The following is a 20908-nucleotide window of genomic DNA, read 5'->3' as shown; positions in this document are numbered from 1 at the left end:
AATAATTATGTTCTAAACTATGTAGTATGGGGAACTCAGACAAAGCATTAAAAGCTCTGATTAGAAAAGGACACTGAGAAAAAGGGGGGAAAGAGAGAAAATGACAATTTGTTTTAGGACATCAATATAAATGAAAGCAAATAAAATCTAAGGGAGAATTTAGCAAGAATCTTCATTGAACGTATATGCTCTTTAAAACTATGAGCAAACAACATCCACCTAAGGCCTGCATTGCTGAAAAAATGCCTGCAGAACATTCAGTCCTTTGGAGACAGTTGATGGAATCTGGTAATCTACGTTATGAAGTAATTGCCTTTTGGGTTTATCAAATTTGTTTATTTAGTCAAAGTGGAAAGAGTCTGTAGTAATGCTTAGAAGATAATTAAGGTGTCTGCACCCAAGTCAATAAGCAAAGATAAAGGAATGGAGATTAGTTGGTTCAGAAGATAAGTTTGAGAGGTGGCTTGATGCCAATCTTCAAGCATATAGAGAATTATCAGGCCGAGTAATTTTTTCTTTCTTCCTAGAATATTATAGTAGTTAGTGGGTTTGGCCCATGTTTCATCAACTATATATTGAGTGCTAATTTTTTCTTAGGACGGTGCGACATCCTTTAGACAACACAGAGAAATAAAGATCTCCCCAAGTGTGCCGTATCAAATGCAATTTTAAAAATGCGATTATCTACAGTGTATTTTAATATGTATTGTTTCTCCATGGTTTATTTTTGGGGAGACAGTAGCAGCTATTGTATTTCACATTTTGACAGGAACCAGAAAGCTCCTGATCTTCTGGGAATATGTGGAATCCAGGAAAAAAGAGTATTTTCAGTCTTTTTTGCAGTTAGATGTGGTTACGTTTCTAGGTTCTGATAATGACATATGAACGCAGGCAGAATTTGTAACATGTAAAAAGTTCCCTCAAAGGGAGAAAGCATGTCCTATTCTCCCCTGTGGGCTGAACTGTGGACTAAGTACTATGAAGCGGACGGTGCAAGATGAGGGTGTTGAGGCTTCCTCACTATCCTAGATGGTGGTTTGTGTGAGATAGAAGCAAGGTGTTCCTCATTTAGGAAGTTTGCTTCCATTTGTGTAAAACTGTTAATAAAAATCTACGTCTATGATATGAATGGCACTCTTTAGAACTGTGCAGTGCAAAACCTGTGCAACCACACTTGGTAAACCTGCCTGATAATCATGAAGCCACCCTCAATGGTCTGGGACAGCAAACCCATTTTACAAGTTCTTTCAAAGATTTAGGGTTTTTTGTGTGTGTGTTTTTTTTGTTACTCAAAGCCAGGCCAAATCCTAGTTAAAATTTTCTTCTCAAGAATGTAAGCTTCCCTGGAGCAAAGATATTTTCTATCTTTTTCTATGACATTTTTCAGTGCTGGGAACAGGGCCTGCCGTATAGAAGATGCTAAAATATTTTTTGGATGACTTGTGAAAGAAAGAGAAGAAGGAAGGAAGGAAGGAAGGAAGGAAGAAAGGAAGGGAGGGAGGGAGGGAGGAAGGAAGGAAGGAAGGAAGGAAGGAAGGAAGGAAGGAAGGAAGGAAGGAAGGAAGGAAGGAAGGAAGGAGGAATAGAGGGAAAAAGGAAAGAAAAAGGGAGTGGGGAAGGAAAAGGAATATTTTTTTTCTTTGCTAAGAATTTGTAGCTCTTTGAAATTTTATCATATGCAGAAATATTTTCATTAGAATCATCTGAAAAATACAGTTGTATCATTGATATTCACCATACTTTGTGATTAAGAAAATCTCTTTATTTTTTAGAGTGAATTTTTTTAAACGTGTAAACTAATCATGTATTTAAAATAATTTAGAAAAAGCCATGGCCTGGCTACCTAACATATATTGACAAATCAACCATACAAAATTTAAGTTGTGGCCGTTTTTGAAGGGTTGACAAAGCAAAGTCTTTTCTGTCACTCATTTAACATTTACTAAACTTCTCTTGTGAGCTTAACATTGTCCTAGGCACAGTGGAAAATGTGGGGAGTCTCCGTATAATCGCCAAACACAGCGACTCTTTCTGTGGGTTCTGAACTAAAGGAGAAATATATAAAAGAGCTAAATGGTGAACAAAATGCTTGTTTCCTTGCTGTTAAAACTGGATTGAGTAATTCAGCTTTGTAAGTTTACCCACCGTAGGGCTGCATCGTGGGGTCTGCAGGCTCCGCTCACCCAGGTATTTTCCAAAATCGTCAGAAAGCATCTCCATAAGGTCCCTCCTTTCCCCGCGTTGGGATGTACATTTCTCTACTGTTTATTTCCATCTGCTGATAACATCTTCCCTTATTTTTCCAACACAGTTTTGGATTTATTTTTGAATATATTTGTCATTTCCTTAACACTCAGAGACAGACATAAAGTAAAAGCACGGGTCAGTTTTTCTTTACATTGTGCTGGATATAAGGTCACCAGGATCTGTACTTTTTTTTTCTTTCCTTTTTACCCTACACTTATTTTTAATCGACTGACCATAAAGAAAAAATTCAATTGTTTCGGCAGTCCTAGATATTTTGAAGTGTATTTTGTTCTTGCTCTTTTTCAAAAAATGTTTCTGACTGTGAAGTTCATGCTACCTGGAGATAAGAGGAGAGATGGTCAAAGAAAGGTACTTGAAAGAAATGTTTGATATGTATGAAAGATTGTGTTTATCCAAGGGCTTAAGTAATAAAATAGCATCCCTGTGTAAGAAGTTAAAAGTTGCCGTAGCTATTTTGAAACTCATACAGTGGCTTCCATTTAATCCCCAGCCAGCCTTGGTAAGATTTACACAAACACATTTTTAATGTTGATGTGAGTTTTCCCTGTGGTGTCATCTCGGATTAGTACATTGTTGGGCTGAGAGCTATAGATCATGAAGCAGAGTGTATTCTTGTCTTCATATGGATTTGTCCTATTTCGGCACCCTCCTCAAACTGAGTATCTGTAATATGACTGCATTTTTTTAAAAAAGCTCATGAATGTTGATGTATTTTCCGAAAGGTTATTATTATATTTGGAAATGTTTTAAGCATAAAAATATCTTATATATCAACAGAATATAATATCTACCTCTCAACCATGATTTTCCAGGCGTGTTTTTTTTTAATCCAAATGATCAGGGGTCCCCAAGACCACTGTAGCTTCAGTGATTCACTAGAAGAACTCGCAGGGCTCAGCAGATAGCCACAGTCATGGTGAGATTTAATACAGCTGGAGGCGACAAAGCAGAGTCAGCAATGAGGAAAGGTGCTGGGACAAAGTCTAGAGGAAACCAGGCACAAGCTTCTAAGGGCTCTCTCCTAGTGGAGTCACGCAGAATGTGCTAAATTCCCCCAGCAAGGAGTGGTCACAACCGGTGGAATGTCACCTTCCAAGGAAGCCCCTTAGAGACTCGGTGCCCAGGATTTCTGTTGGGGGCTGGTCATGTAGACACCCTCTGCCTAGCACGTACCCAAATACCAGACTCCCAGAAGGAAAAGAGGTGTTCAGCCTAAACCATATTGTTTGTACAAACAGTTTAGGCAGAGTATACCACGCTTATCCGTTAGAGGGTGGTGGGGACACTCTCAAAATCCAAGTTCCCATATGCCAGCCAAAGGTCAACTTTGCAAATAGACCTTTCTAAGCATACACAGCTATCTCAGTTCAGACTTGCTAGTTAAGTCTTTACTCTATACAAGGTCTCTTCCTCCCTACTGTGTGGGTTATTAATATTTTGTTCCATTTTAGTAACCTTTAAACAACAGATTGAGAAAAGTATAAGAAATTTGTCCATTTGGATTTCCATGAGTAAGTCTTTTAAAGATTTAATAGACAATGATGATGGAAATATATATATACATATTTACTATAGGTTACATATAGTCTTGCTACATTTGCCCCACTCAATTCCTTGCACATTTCTTAAGAAAATTGAGTTTGCTTTATATATTATATATTTTGTTATTTTATGTTAGCTATTAGTTACTTTTGTTATGGATTCATGTTTCGATAATTAAACTTTAACTTTGAGATAACTGTAGATTCAAATGTAGTTGTAAAAAATGATGCAGACAAATCTCATGCACCCGTCACCCAGTTTCCTCCAGTGGTAACATCCTGCGTAACTATCGTATAACAGCACAATCAGGAAACTGACATTGGTACAATCTACAGAACTTTTTCAGATTTCCTCAGTTTTACATGTATTTATATGTGTATGTATTTGTCTTTTGGTTTTATACAATTTTATCACGTGTAGATTCTTATAAATAACACCATAATCAAGAAAGAATATTCGATCTCTATAACAATTCCTTGCATTGTTCTGTTATTGCTATACTTACGTTCCTCCTTACCCATACCCCTTTCCCACCCCACTCCCTCATCTCTGGTAACTACTAATCTTTTCTCTGTCTCTATAATTTTATCATTTCCATAATGTTAAATGAATGGAGTTAAACACTGTAGAACTGTAGGGATTTTTTTTTTAACTCAGATAATTCCCTTGAGGTCTATCCAAGTTGCACGTATCAATAGTCCCTTCCTGTTTATTGCTGAGTAGTACTTCACAGTATGGATGTACCACAGTTTGTTTACCTGTTCACCCCCAGACAGAAATTTGGGTAGTTTCCAGTTTTTGGCAGTTACAAATAAAACTGCTGTCAACATTTATAACATTTTTGCATGAGAATAAATTTTGATTTTTTGCAATCAGTGCCTGAGAGTGCACTTGCTGGGTTTTATGGTAATAGCATATTTATTTTTATAAGAAACTGCCAAACTGTTACACAGAATGTCTGCATCATTTGACGTTCTCACCAGAAAAATACAGGTTTTCCACATTCTGACAAGCATTTATTGCTGTCACTTTTTTATTTCAGCTATTCTGATATATGTGTAGTATTACCTCATTTTGGCTTTAATTTTCACTTCCCTAAAGTCTGACACTGTTGAACATCTTTTCATGTGCTTATTTGCTATTTGTAAGTCTTCTTAGGTGAAATATTTATTGCTCATGTTGGATTTATTTTATTGTTGAGTTTTGAGAATTATTTTTACATATTCTAGATACTGGTTCTTTGTCAGATGTTTGCAAGTATTTTTCCCCAGTCTGTAGCTTATCTTTTGTCTTTTCATCCTCTTAACAGGGTATTTTATGGAGCAAACATTTTTAATTTTGATGTCCAATTTATCTATGTATTCTTTCATGAATTCTGCTTTTGTGTGAAATTTAAGAACTTTTTCCTTAGCACTAGGTCCTAAAGATTTTCTCCTAGTTTTTTTTCCCCCTAAAAGTTTTCTAGCTTTATATTTATATAGTTAAACTGATTGCCTAGAGTGACAATTTTCAGCAGAAACACCACCTTAAAATTCTTTACGAATGGTGACACACTAGATGTGCTTTGCCACTGTATAATTGTCAAGTTTGCGTGAACTCATATATTCTGTTCCAGGGTACAGAATACTGTTAGTAGTAAGCAAGAAGCAGTAGACTGGGGAAAAAAGAAACTTTAAATATTTTTAAACAATCAAACTTTGAATCTCATTTTCTACTTCAACTTATTTCCTTTATTTGATCTGAATAATCAAAACAATTATAAACAAATCACAGGAAAAATTATAATGAAAAATGAGTTTTTTCCCCCTAGAAGTTTGAAATTGAAAAATAATATTTTCATAGCAGAAAGACCATTTCAGGTTATAGAATTTTATCTTAAGAACATTTTGAGAGTGCTTATTCAGAGTTGGCTCAGGAAAAAAATTTCCCATTCCCATTTTAAGTGAAAAGAGAGATTAAGGCTTGTCCATCATGGTGGCTCTTCTCCAGGCTTAATTTTATCTCCAACCTTGTTCACCTCTAACCCAATTCTGCACAAATGTCTGAATCTAGATGTTTTTATTTTTACTGAATTTTGCTGGACACAGAAAGTTCATGCCATAAAATTTGTCTTTTAGGCGGCAACTTCCTTTCCATGCTTTCCACGTATTAGAACATGGTTCACTTCCTGGCGACTCACCAAGGATTGGCTTTTTAAAAATCTCTGTCAGAAGAAAAAAAAATGTCCCTTTTTAAATTGCAAAAGTTGAAATTGCAGGGAAGGTATTCCATGCATGTGGATCTGCAGTCAGGGAATAGTTCCATTAAAATATGTCAAATTGTTAAAAATGACCCCATTGCCTCTAGATGGCACACTACCATTATTTTTTCTTAACTTTAGAAAAGTCCCTGATTTTTAGCAACTGGGTAGCACAGGTGCTGGTTTCTAGTTCCAGGATCATTCCAGTTTTAAAACTTTTCAATTGTTGTCTAAGTATTCTGAAGCTGCCTTGGATTCTGTTATTTTGTCTGACTTATATTTATGTTAACATGCCTCAGTATTCAAATTCTATACCAATTATTTGCAAACATGCCTCTGTTTTATCGTAATAAAGTTTATGTACACATGTACACACGCTAAAATCATTCACTGGCATTTATGTGCTAAATCTGCCTCATAGCATTACTCATATAAAGAAAATGTAAGGTTATAAATATAAATAAAACAAGTTTACTTCATGCCATTTCTCAACAGAATGGTGTTATATAAGCAAAATATTAATTTTGTTTCTTTTTAAACTGCACTTTCATGCCATATATAATTTTGCTTTAACCTACCATTTATATGAAGGGAATATGAATTTGAATGTCAAAAACAATGACAGAGGGGCATTAAGCAGTATGTCTAATAATCTCCTTACACATGAATTCTCTATCAAAATGTTAAGTGAAAGCTCTGTTTCAATTGGACCACCAGGCATTTAATATTTGTTTTTCAGTTCCTTTTAAAGTCAGTTTTGTTTCACAATAACATTTGAAGGAAAAGATTAAATTTGAATTATATTTTAGGTATGACGGGATTTTCAGATAGAACTTGAATTCAACTTAAGAATCAGCGTGCCATCTTGAGAGATAATTTTAGCTGATAAAAAATTTCAAGTTGGCTTCTTTTTAGTGATTGTAACAAATACAATCAGAATACATCAGAACTAGTCATATTTGCACTGTGCCATAAGAACATTTTTTGAAATATTACTCTCTAGATTTAGGGTAATCTGTGAACCCAGAAGTAATGTAATAATTATATCTAATAAACATATTTCAGTGGGAACAAAAAAGCGCCTCACAGAAATGGGATGGAGAAACACGTTTCCATAGGTGGTTAATGCTTTTAGTCAGTGGTCCATAAAGAGACTGAACTTGAGAATGATGATAAAGTGTGACAGGTATTTTCCAGCCTTAAAATGCTCTTTATCAGTGTCTAACTGGGAAATTCTATGAGATTCCCAATGAATCTTTACATACCTCCCCACAACTTGAGTACTGATTAGATCTGATATTTCCTGGAAAAAATAATTTAATTACATATCATGTCTAACAGTCTCCTAATTTTCATTTTTATAAAATTTATGTGCTTGAAAAAATAATGGCTAACTATATATCTGGGAGAAAACTTATAACTGGAATACGCAAAGAGCTTTGAAAACTAGACAATTAAAATACAAACAATTCAACCAGAAAACGGGTGACAGATTTTTCACTGAAGATTACACATGAAAATTATCACTGCTAAAAATGTTGAGCATCATTAAACATTAAGGAAATAAAAATTAAAACCACAATGAGATATCGCTATACCCCTACCAGAATGCCTAAAGTACAAAACAGTCACAGCCTCAAATGCTGATGAAGATGTACAGAAACTGGGTCACTCACAACTTGCTGGTGGAAATATAATATGGTATTAGCCACTCTGGAAAACATTTGTTACTTTCTTATAAAAATAAACATGTAACTGCCATATGACCTAACAGTTGTACTCTCGGACATTATTTCAGAGAAATAAAAACTTATGTTCAAACAAAACCTGTACATGGATGTTTTAGCAGTTGTATTTGTAATAGCCAGAGATCTGTCTGGGGGTGAGTGGTAAGCATCCATATTCTGGAATATCATCCAGCAATTAAAAGGAGCAAACTGTTGATGCACAGAACAACCTGGGTGAATTATCAGAGAATTATGCAGAGAAAAATAAAAAATTATATACTGTAATGATTCCGTTTACATAATATTTTTGCAATAAAGGAATTTCAGAGATGGAAAACAGAGTGTTGCCATAGGAGGTTAGGAATGGGGGAGGGGATGTGGTTTTAAAGGAATCATGCAAAGCTGGTAAAACCTGAATAAAGACTATGGATTGTACTGCCGTCAATCTCCTAGTTGTGATATATGACTATAGTTATCAACAGGTCAAAACTGAAGGAGGCTGGATAAAAAAGGTGCATAGTATCTCTCTGAACTTCGTTTTGCAACTTCCTATAAATATATAATTATTTAAAAATAGAAAGTTAAAAAAACTGACGTGCTTATTTCTCCCATAGATTATGCTATGTTAATCTTCCAGAGATGACTCTAATTTCTATGTTGGGGTTATGATTATTTTTATTCTGATAATTGTATGTTTGATTATAAAAAAGACACAATTATTAGATATAAAAGTGTTAAATGCAAAAATGTTTTATTTAAATAATTTTTGTCAGGAATCTGTACTCCTCTTAAGCCTCTTAATGGGGCATAGATATTTCTATGACTGTTTTCACTTAAAATTACTTAGGATTATGTTTCCTGGTCATATATGAGGTATATCCTGTAACTTTTTCTTCCCATTTGATCTATATTATGTTATTCAGCCCTGTTCCTAATAAACCTAAAAGAAGTATGAATGAAAAATGAAGACATCTGGCTCAGATTTTGACAGAATTCTTTTTTTAAAAAAAAAATGTCTTCATTGATTTCAGAGAGAGGCAGTGAGACCGGGAGAGAGAGAAACATTAATAGTGAGAGAGACATTGATGGGCTGCCTCCTGCGCGCCTCCTACCGGGAGTTAAGCCCACAACCCAGGCATATGACTGGGAATTTGAATCGTGATCTCCTCGATTATAGAAGTTGATGCTCAACCACTGAGCCATGGCGACAGGGTTTGATAGAATTCTTAATGTATCTTTTGTGAAAAGGTTAATTTTATATCAAAATAAATTTTTCATATAATACTATTGGTATTACTAGCAATTTCCTAAATAAGTTTCTGACAAAATATAAATGGGTTACCTCAAAAATATATCTAATTCTCTACAACCAACTTTAAACCACATTGCCATGGCAACAGCAAAGTTGTGGCTTTAAAAAACAATCATTTATTTTAAGAAAACATTAAACATCAACATCTTAGCTCTTATATGAATCTAGAATGAATCTCTTTGGAGGCCAATCTTCCTGAATTCAGGAAATATTTCTGGGCCAAATTCACCAGTTTACAAACAATTAAAAATCTTTGACCTATTTACAGACTTCTTCAGGTTTTTTCAGCTTTCATATTGTTCTGTCATTGTTCTATCTTTTTTTATCTTTCTACCCTGAGAGGCTTTAAGCTGAGCTTTCCAAGCCTTTCGACAAACAACTGCAATTCTAAGAGATCGTATTTCTCCTCCTTGCTCAGAGAATGAGCTGCTATATATGTGACCCTGAATTAAGTGATCAGAATTGGACCAGAGTGGTACTTATTAAGCATCCTCCTGTGTGAGTGAGTGTGTTTGTGTAGGAATAGTGGGTTGGGCAGGGGTGTTTGAGTGAGAGAATAAAATGAGTAAGAAACGTACCCAAATGAGCAGAATATTTTTTCCAGTGTTGTGTATCATACCAAGGATTAAGCCAGACCCTAAAATTCCTCCATATCAATTTAGAAAAATGTCTATAATTTAAAACCTTTAAATACTATGGCAAGATTACTGGGTTTAGAATTAGGAAATCTGGGTTAGAGTACTGACTGTCTAATGGTCCATCCTTATGACTTTGAATGAGGTAGTCCTGTGTTCTTTAACATTCTCACACCTAGAGGGAGGCTTGCAATACTATCCTAAAATGCGAAATAAATTTTCAAAATATTAAGGTTATTTAAACAGAAGGTGTAATTGCTCTTTAGCAATCATTATAATTTAATGTATTTCAATTTACATGTATGTGTATGTGAGTGTATTATCTGTGTGTATGTAAATTTGTTTCATAAAGCCTGAGAACAGGCTTTCCCCCCCTTTTAATATATGTATTTTATATTTTATTTTATATATCTTTTAAATAAATATATATCCATAGCTTAGTACATAGAAAGAACCTAAAAATATCTACTGAATGAATGGATGACAAGCTTTAAGAAAAAAGAATGCTCAGATCTAAAGATTTAATTTATTCTAATTTAATTTGTTTCAGGATAAAATAATCACAGAAAATTTTGGAGTAGGAACTGAATTACAGCATCTCCTAAGTGAAATTAAATAATTTTAGAAATGATAGTAAATGCTTTTTAACAGTTTTATATTATTGTTATTGGCACAGCTATGAGCATCAATCATGACGTTTTTCTCATCATAAACCTTAAATAACTCCGACTGCTTAGAAAATGAAATCCAGTTCTTTAGTTTGGCACTAACCTTTTCAAATTTAGTTTTCCAGGTTACCACTCTTGCCTCTTTTTGATACATCCTGTATCTCCCAACCATCCTGCCTTCCCCACTCTCGTGCCTCCTCGCCTGTGTCCCCGCGTCACACTCCCTTTGGAAGGCCCTTCGTTTATTTCTATAGAATCAGATCCCACCTGTCTGCCAAGTTCTGCCTCTGGCCAATGTCACCATGAGGCCTACGCAGATGGCCTTACAGGTAATTTCTCTCTGCCTAAATTTCCACTTTCTGTTTACCCTCTTGAAACCCTTGTCCCTTCCTTAGTCTAAATGGCAAACTTTTTGATAGCAGATTCTATGTCTGATCTGCCTTCGCATTTTTCCAAATGAAAGTAAAATTGGCGCGCACTATCTTATTAGTTTCAGGTGCACACCATAGTGATTTGATATTTGCATTTATGTTACAAAAGGATCACCACAGACTACCTTTGTATTTTCAAGACTACCTACATTGCACACACATACCAATTACTTGTTTATTGAACAAACTGAATGCATATGCATTTCCATGCTTCTGCTGGGAAACCGCTTGCCTGCATGAGTAATTGTAATTCACAGTAAGGAATATGTAGATGGCCATGATTTTGACACATTCCGTATTATTATGATTAATTGATTTTGGCAAAAGTGCAAGGTAATTCTATTGGGAAATGATAAGCTTTTCAACAAATGGTGCTGGAACAATTGGACACCATATGAAAAGAAACGAAAAGAAACAAAGAAAAAAAGAGAATTTAGATTCTTACCTCGCCAATAATGGGTCATATAGTTAATGTAAGCACTAAAAGCATAAAACACAGGAGAAAATCTTTGTGAGCTTTAGTTATACTCCAAGTGGGCTCTGTCCCAGATAGGCTATTTTTTTTTTCGAAGAGAGATTTCAGAAGAAAAAGAACTCTAATGCCAACTGTTAAGGTAAAAATATTTCTCCACCTAGTTACATATATATATATATATATATATATATATATATATATATATATATACACACTTCCATTTCCTCTTACTGTTGATTACTCTCTAACTTATTTCTGTGAAAATATCTGCTTTTGATCTAAACAGGTATGTTTTTTATGAAAAAGAGTATAAGCATCTATTGCTGTATTCTAATTTTAAGACATCTTTTTGACTTTTTAAGTGAAACCTATAACTTTGTATCATTTCTTTTTTTTATAATTCCAAATTCATTTTGGCACTCAGGAGATGGGTATTTAGGGTTAAAAGTACTATTTCCATTTCCTTCCAAATTCTACTCACATATGAATCACTTCTTGTAGTCTAAGTTCCCACTCTGTTTTCCATTAGTCAAGGTTACAGCAATAGCCAAGAAGGAGGTTTCAATCTTTTTTGGATCATGTAGGCCACTTTCAGAATAGGATGAAAGCTGTGAACTATCTCCTTAAATACATGCATATGTAACATTTTTTCTAAACATCAAGAGCTTTACCTAAGTAATGAAGCCCACCCATGAACTCTCAGGCCCATCCTATCAAATTAAGTATCCTTGCAGTGCAGTTACTGTAACCTAGACTATGTAGCAATATATGTTGAATCACTGTGAAGATTTCTTTTTATTCTTTGTAGTTTCAGTTTTCTTACTATGTTTTCGGAGGTCTTTCTGGGGAGATGTTTTGCATGAATGCAAAATGTCCGATTATTATAATCTCATCATTTTATGGAGAGGACACTGTAGTTAGTTGCAGTCTTTTATAGGTGTTTTTTTTTTTCTTTCTCATAGAACAAAGTGACTCTTCTCTTTTAAAACACATTAAGGGTTGGAAAAGTCATTAGGATGTGAATGTGGATATCTCAGGAATTGATGTACTACAATTGGAGCTGTTATATTAATGAAAGTGAGATTATCATAGAAATGAATCATATAGCTATAAACTTGTAACACAGAGAAGGATCCATTAGTGTGTCAGTGGAAATGATGTGATGATATCAAAGAAAATGGGTTTTGTCTTAATGCAGAGCAAGTGTGCGCAGAACATATAGCTGAATTTTAGAAAACTTTAAGAGGAATGAAAAGCTAAAACTACCCTTATATCTTAAAACTTTTAAAAACAGATTCTATTGTTGAAGATGATTACAATGAGATATTACTTATTATATCAGCTAATAAAGGTAGAAATGAATTACTATAAAATTGTTCAGTTTTACCTATCTTTTAATACAGGTGTGGGCAGAAGTGGGTTTACATTTGTTTATATGAAAAAAGACATGCAAGTTATGATTATTATAATAAGTTTATTAACTCAAAAGAATGTAACTCACACTGTACTTTGCCCACCTCTGTATGTGCAGAATTTCTGCTGATATATATTCTTCTATGCCTGCATCTATTTCAGCAGCCTAAGAATCTAATATAAATTTATTTCTCAGAAAACTATACAAGTTCCCTGTTTAGAAAAGCGGCTTTTGGAATAGAAATTGGGGATAAAATCAAGATATTAAAAGTTCACCTTTAATTTCCTGTGAATGCAATTAGAGTGAAATTGTAACTTGCCTTCTACATTTAAAAAATGTGAGTAGAATTTCTTACGATGAATGTATAGTAATTAGCTATTCTCGAAGTTGGAAATCTATTTGACAAGGTTCAGTGAGAGTGCTGTGATAGAAATGAGGGGTTATTGACCCTGATGAGAGTAACCTGGAGTGATAGTCCAATAATTTTTTGATCCAGAGATCTCTGAGAATTCTCACCCAGCTAAGTATTATTTGGAGTTATGATTTTACCTTTTAAAAAATATACGTATTTTTATTGATTTCAGAGAGAGAAAGGGAGAAGGAGAGAGACAGAAACATCAATGATGAGAGTCATTGATCAGCTGCCTCCTGCACGCCCCCTGCTGGGGATCCAGCTCCTGCAACCCGGGCATGTGCCCTGAATGGGAATCGAACCTCAATCTTCTGGATCATACGTCGATGCTCAACCACCCAGCCACACTGGGCAGGTTGATTTCACCGTTTGTCATCTTAGAATATACTCAGATTTTGAACTGAAGGAAATTTCACATCTCAGTCTAGAAACAATAGCTTCATATGATTTTATATCTTCCTTTTTGTACTCTGGAAAATGAAAAAGTCTATATAAAATATATTTTCAGTGTTAAATCAATCATGCATGTGAAATGTTGAAAATTAGTTAATTGATTGAAGTAATATATTATCTATTTGTTCAAAAATTTAGGAACTCAAACTAGACTGACTATAGAGGAAATTTTTCATGTACATTTTAATGTTTTATAAATGCAATTGGGATTTCTAGAAATAAAGATGATCTATTTATATTTATTAAATTGGTGCAATCATGAATAAGGCAAGGAAAGCCTCCTCTTAATCCATAAGACAAACATTTAGTGTGACCAGTGCTAAGTGATAGGGAATGTAGAATGTGCTGAGTTACTCAAACCTGGACAGGTAGTTTAGTCTAGGAAATCCTGAGAGAGTATTAGCTCGTCCTCCATTGTATCTCAGTACAAATCACAGCGTCCTGAACATCGCGGATGCTTAACAAATATTCCTTAAATGAATAAATGAAGACATTATGCCTGCCCAGCAACGGCTAACAGTCTAGCTTGGAGACAGACATATAAAGTTGTCTCAACTATATGCTTGTGATAATAATAATGATGATTATGATGGTCATTTAGTGAGTATTTCCTTTGTGGTAATTACTATGGTAGGTGTTTTACATCTATTATTTCTAATCTCTTAAACAATTGTGAAAGGTAATTATAAACTAGTCAATGACATTTCTACATACTGTGTGCTAATTTTTCTTTTTTTCTTTGGTAGAGAGTGGGTGAGTTAGGGAGGAGAGAGTAAAGCATGAGTCTCTTTTTCAGGCAAAGGGTACATCCTGAGCAAAGACACAGAGATATAAGAGTGAATGGTGTGTTCATTTTATTTCAATGATCAAATAATTTGTAGAAGACGTTTGGAATTCAGTTTTATCCTGGACCTACTGCCCCTCTGAACTTCATGTGACATGAGTCATTACTTTCCATGAAAGTTGAATTTTTTGTTAGATTAAATCTTACTCTTTCTCCAGTATATGTTGTTATATACCATGATCTTTGCTTCATTATGGCTGGAGGGGAGAAGGTCATGATTCTCTCTCTGTTGTGCCAAAGTATGAATGTGACATCTGTGAGTCACAGAGGACAGAGGAATGGTAGTGCATTGAATCTTAAAATTCTTACAAAATGTTCTTTTACACTGTTGAAGGCTCAATCTCGTGGAAAATGCTGCTGAAGTAGCCCTGTCTCTCCCCCTTGTTCTCCGCCTCCTTTTATATTAGAATAATGCAAAGAAAGAACACAAGCATGTGGTCTTAGCTGCTCAAAAAATTCCACTTTTGTTTTCTCTGTTTTTAAAAGTATGGCTAAAATGATTTAAGCAAATTATTAGTTACACTAGTGCAGGGATACGACAAATTATAGATGAAAATGAGAAACCCTCTAAGGGAGGTTTATAATAAAATTGTCAACACCCTCTTTAAGAGGCCCTGCTGGAGGCAGCTCTAGTCGCCAAGATCACTAGCCTCAGACTGTCTTTTTTCTTCTTATGGAAGCACTAACATCAACCACAGGTGGTAAGCGGTAGTCATTAGGTTCCTACTTTGAAAATTAATAGCATTATGCAGTCTGAGTGTCTCACAGTCTTGGCCTATGTGTGTTAACTGTTAGGCCACTGTTACTTTCTCTTTTTCATCAGGGAATACCTTAAATTCAGCAACCCGAGCTGCCCAGTGAGCCCGTCCGTCTTTTCCTTCCTCTGCTAACGAGCTGGCATTACCAGCATCACCCTGTGAGGACAGCGATCCTCTTAGATGCCCCCCCCAGCAGCGCCTGCTTCCTGCGCCTGCCTCTGGCTTCCAGATGTGGACACAGGCGTCCCTGGGAGATCTAGTGGAAATGCTAAAGGGGACACAGAGCTGTCTGGGTTTATGCATTTCTTTTTAAAAATTTATTATTTTATTTTATGATTACAGTTTGCATTCAACACTATTTTGTATTAGTTTCAGGTGTACAGCACAGCAGACAGATATTCATATAGGTTGCAAAGTGTTTTCTTTGATAATTCAAGTGCCCACCTGGCACCATAGATAGTTATTACAATATTATTGACTATATACCTTACATCCCCATACTATTTTGTAACTACCAATTTGTACTTTTTAATCCCATCACCATTTTTCACCCTGTCCCCTAACACCTCTCCCTCTGGCAACCTGTATCTGTATCTATAAGTCTGCTTCTACTTTGTTTGTTTGCTTCCACATTAAGCAACATTTGTTCTTTAGATTCCACATTAAGTGACATCATATGGTATTTCTCTTTCTCTGTAAGTTCATGCATTTCTTTCTTGAAATTCAGGAAATGGAAAGTATAAATACAACATTTAATTAGCTGCATTGTCTCCAACTACCTGAAGCCATTTTGATTCATAAGACTGATAAATTCATATATAACTCAAAATTTACATTATAATTAGTCTTGATACTGATCTCAGAGTGCTCTTACCCGTTTTCTCCCGACTTTTTGTTGTTGTTGTTGTTAACATACATGCATCATTTCATACAGCAGCAGCAGTTTGAATGACTGCGATCATCTTCTGACCCCTAGCATTCCGAAGACACCCCATTTCTATTCCCACTTCTCTTCCACCCTACCTATTAGTGTCAGATTAATCTTTATGTTATATTTTTGTTTGGGAACTTAAAAAAGATTTTTCATCTCTCTTTCCCATTAAATCTTACATAAATCTGGTAGTAGAGAGCAGTGTATCAGGAAGTAAATAGAAGTCCTATATTTGGCTTCAATTACCTACTTATTCAGTTATTTTTCTTTTTATTTATCTATCACTGTACTTCCTTCATTTAAAAAAATATACTTTGACCACTGCCAGGCCCAATTCTACCTTTCCTGATGAATAATTTGCAATCGTTCCTGATAAACTTCCTTTAATGTTCATAGACAATTATTTCATGTTTTGAAATGATCGAAAGAACAAGCTTTTGTCTGTCATTTGAAAAATCTTCACATATTTTGCATTCTACTGCATAATATATTTGTGTTCACCTAACAACAACATTTCAAGTTACTTGCCATTGAATCATGTTAATTTTGTGGACTTTTGAAGACTTAGACATATTATCTAGTATTATTTCATGCAGGATGAGTCTTCATTTTGAGAATCTGGTCTTTACATCATTCACTTCTTTTGTGTGATGCTGTTCAGCCTTCTGGCTTATTCAGACTAAGCCAATCCATCTTCTACTTTCTCTTTGGAGGCTTCCTGGTGTCCATCAGGTTTTATAGGTTTTCTCATTTTTAGCTTTAAAAATTCTAAATGCTGTATTACAAAGTCTTTGAGCATCTAATTAAAAAAAATGAGAACTCAATTATTTACCATTCTGCAATATTCTACCTGTTTTAATCACTTTCCCAGTTAGATTGTAAATCCTTTAAGGGCAGAGGTTGTATCTGAACACTGAATGAGTATCGCCAATGACACTTTGTACCATCTGAGTATGAAATAGGTGCTCAATAAATCCTTTTTGAATGAATAAGGGCTTGATTGTGGAAGGTTTCTCAATTTTTGGCAAGAGAGTTCAAAAGGTGAAAAGCATTATTTGTTTTGATAGTTGGACTGTCTTTTTTAAACAAATAATTTACTGTGATTATTATGGACAGAAAACTCATCAGAGTGACCTTTTTGTGAGAAGAGTGATAAAGTAAGTGTGCTTTCATTTGCATTACTCTAGTTTTATTTAATTTCTTTTTTATGTGTTAAAAGCTCTTACTGATGACAGTCACTGAAATAAGTTATTAGATTGCGGGGCAGCCCAGTGCAAGGATAATCTAATTAATTTCCACTCTGACTTCTAATGATTATTACTTTTTCTGATGTTATCCTTGTGGTCTTACCATACCATTTAGTAGTTGGCTACATGATGTTTTTTCTTCTAATAATTTTTATACAGAATTTGTTCACCTCATCAGGGCAGAACCTATGTCTGCAAACACTGTGTACCCCACTGTACTGGAGACCCTAAATACTTGACTGATCCGTGTTCCAACCTCAACTTAGGTACAACTGAGAAATGAATAATATACCTACAGAGGAAAGTACCAGAAGGCTAATCTTTTATTTGACACTCAATTTGCATTTCATAATAATACTATGGCCTTGTATGTGTCTATAAAAGTTTACCTTTTAAATTCTTTCAAATTATAATCTTATTTCACTTTCTTTGGTATTTTATCCTACTGGTTCCTAACCTCTTATGATAATAGTGCCTCTGGTTGATTTTAAAAACTACATATGACACTTGTAGTTCAGTTTCTATTATTCTTTGTGTCAGAGCAGTTTTAAATAATCTTTTTATAGAAGACTTTTGATTTTGAAAATCATACATCATTTTCTTCAATTTTACAGTTTTGAAGGTTTTCTGTAGGTTTTAAAATATTTTTAGCATCTAAATTTTCTCAGCACACCCAATGATGAGTTGTAACCCACAAAGTTCATATATCAGCACCACTGGAAATCATTTGAGTTGTACTAATAATACAAAGTTAAAGTTGCCACCAGTAGAAACACATCTATATCTATCTATATCATCTATCTATCTCTATCTCTATCTCTATCTCTATCTCTATCTCTATCTCTATCTCTATCTCTATCTCTATCTCTATCTCTCTCTATCTCTATCTCTATCTCTATCTCTATCTCTATCTCTATCATCTATCTATCTATCTATCATCTATCTATCTATCTATCTATCTATCTATCTATCTATCTATCTATCTATCTATCTATCTATCTATCTATCATCTATATCTAATCTATCTAGCATCTAGCATCTCTTATATCCTGTTACTCCCAGGGTCAAGAAACAGAATAAATGTCCTTGCTTATCAATTTCATTCTTCTTTTTCCTCATTTAAAAATCTTACCTTCTTTGAAGTACACACCATTCACCACCCACCACTTCTACCAACCTCCTGATCACTCTCTCTCATTCACTAAAATATTTAGCTTCCAGGTCATTCTTGTCATCCTCTCTACCCCTATTACAGTCATTATTCATAGTCAAAATTTGACTTCCACATAGACGACTCATCCAACATCCTGCCTTCCTAAATCACAAATCTCGTTTCCAAAAATCTGTTCTACACCTGCCTTGATCATCCATGGCCATGTTCATGCACACCCTAGACCTTGCTTTGTCAGTAATTACGTCAGCTCCTGATCTTCCAGTTAACCTACCTAGTACTTTCCAATTCCAAAAATCTGTTTAATCTAATGATAACTTCATATCCAGTTTTACTTTCATCCCTCTCTTGTTTCCTTCGTATCCACCATGGAGTCCATACTTAGGGGAGTGGCATCTGTAACAGTCTCATCTTGCCTGTCTCTCTCTTCTTCCCCTACCCCCCTCCTTCTATTAACTATCAATATATCAAGCTTGATTTATACTAAATTATTTTTGTTCTCTGTGTCTTTTCTGGAGAAGCTATTTTTTGAAAATAAAAAAATCATACAATACTATATGGTTTTTACAATGAAGAGTACTTAATATTTCTTGCAAATTACATGCTATTCTTTTTTATGTGGGGTAAAATTTATAATAAACGTATGTTTGTGATATATTTGTATCTTAATTTCCTCAGGAGTTTAACATGTTGTTAAATATTTGCCAGCACACCACTGCTAATACACATGTCATAGGTAGCATATCTACAGAAAGGACTCTCGATAGTCTCTTTTCACAGCCCTACTGATTACTGCTCCCTCAGTCTTCTCCATCTTGGTAAATGATAAAATCATTCCATCTGTTGGATAATTCTAAATCTAGTCATCATATTGGTTAAACCTTTTTCTTGGCTTCTTCATCCACACAATCGGTCCTGTCATTTCTACTTGAAAATAGAAGTCACTCTCCACTTCCAGTGCCTCATCTTAATCCAGGACACTGTTGTTCATCGCCTGGACGACCAGAAATATCTCCAAACAGCACTTCATTCTCCCAGGCTTGTCCCTTTACATTCCATCACCCAGTGCAGTGATTTTTCAAAACTGTAGATCAGATAATGTTACTTCCTTGATGATAACACTTTGATGACGTCTCATTGCTTATTGTAAGAACTGATGCCTTTACTCGGACAGATATTCTTAGGCCACCAGACTTTTCATCTTTACCGTCCTGTACTAGGAATGATAGGAAAAGTACTTCCTCTGAAGACTGGTAATACACACAGAATGTGCAGCAAGCCATTCTTAAGTGACGTGGTTCTGTTGCTATCTCCCTCTAACAAAGGGGGGGGGTCATGCCAAGATTGAATGAAAGATCGGAATTCACACATTTACTGTTTTTCTATTGTGCAGGTTATCAGTTTTCAGTTGCATTCAATTATAATAGCAGAAATTCCCCCAGTTTCCCTTGGCTTATGCTTATTTTCAACTGCTTTGCGCAAGGGTGAGTTTTTCACCAGAGGAGGTGTTAGAGCACCTCGCCTTTTGAGTTTACTTGCTCTAAGCAGGTGCTACCATAGAGCTGGCTTTGAAACATTATGGTGTGTTGTGTGTGTGTGTGAGAGAGAGAGAGAGAAAGAGAGAGAGAGGGAATGTGCTCAAGTGTCTCTGGCACAACGACTACTAAAACCCTATGTGACACAGGTCCTGCTTACCTATTTGGCTTCACTCAACACTCTACCTCTCACTATCACCCTTCCCCCTTTTAAACATAGTTGGGTCCTTTTCAAGGACCTTTTCACTTAATATTACTCATGTTCTTTGTCTAGAGCAGAATGGAACCCTCCATCCTTGTATATATCTGGTTCTTCACCTTGTGGATTACAGTTCAAGCATCACCTTCTCCAAGAGGCTCTCCAGACCTCCAGACCTCAAATTACTTCCCTTCACACCTGCACTACTATCAATTTATCATCTAGTTTATTTCTTTTTTATCACTTATTAAATTCTGAAATTATGTTGTTTGTTTATCTTTGGTATGCCTGTGTCCCACACCATAATACAAGCTTTATGAGGGCAATGATTTTGCCCGGTACTATTCACCATAGTGTCCCCAGTGTTTACAGCAGTGCTTGCATGTAATAGGCAATCAATCAACAATTGTTGAATGAATAAATGAATGAATGGCAAATATCCAATGACATTAAAATCACAGTCCTTAGGAAAGAGTCTCCATGAAGAAATAATGTTTGTGAAGGATTCTTCTGACATAAAGGAAACACCCAGGCATGAGTTGGATGCAGTCATAAGAGGCCTGATTTCATGGCTAGGTGCATGCATATTACTAATCACTGAGTACCTTCTCAAGCACCACCAATTGCCTGTGATTTCCTTTTCTTTC

At 35.1% G+C, this 20908-nt stretch overlaps 1 long non-coding RNA gene across 1 annotated transcript in view; it reads right to left on the bottom strand.

The window, feature by feature from the left end:
• Nucleotides 1–16524: 16524 nt before the first annotated feature.
• The window catches only part of LOC308556521, a 30759-nt gene continuing 26375 nt past the window's right edge, over nucleotides 16525–20908 (bottom strand). Inside the window, exon 3 of the long non-coding RNA XR_013998715.1 lies at nucleotides 16525–16908. This is a non-coding gene — a long non-coding RNA (uncharacterized lncRNA). The remainder of the gene's footprint in view (nucleotides 16909–20908) is intronic.

Source organism: Miniopterus schreibersii (genome assembly GCF_964146895.1).
Source record: "Miniopterus schreibersii genome assembly, chromosome: 4".
Classification (NCBI taxonomy): Eukaryota; Metazoa; Chordata; class Mammalia; order Chiroptera; family Miniopteridae; genus Miniopterus; species Miniopterus schreibersii.
This window is presented reverse-complemented; position numbering and strand designations above follow the sequence as displayed.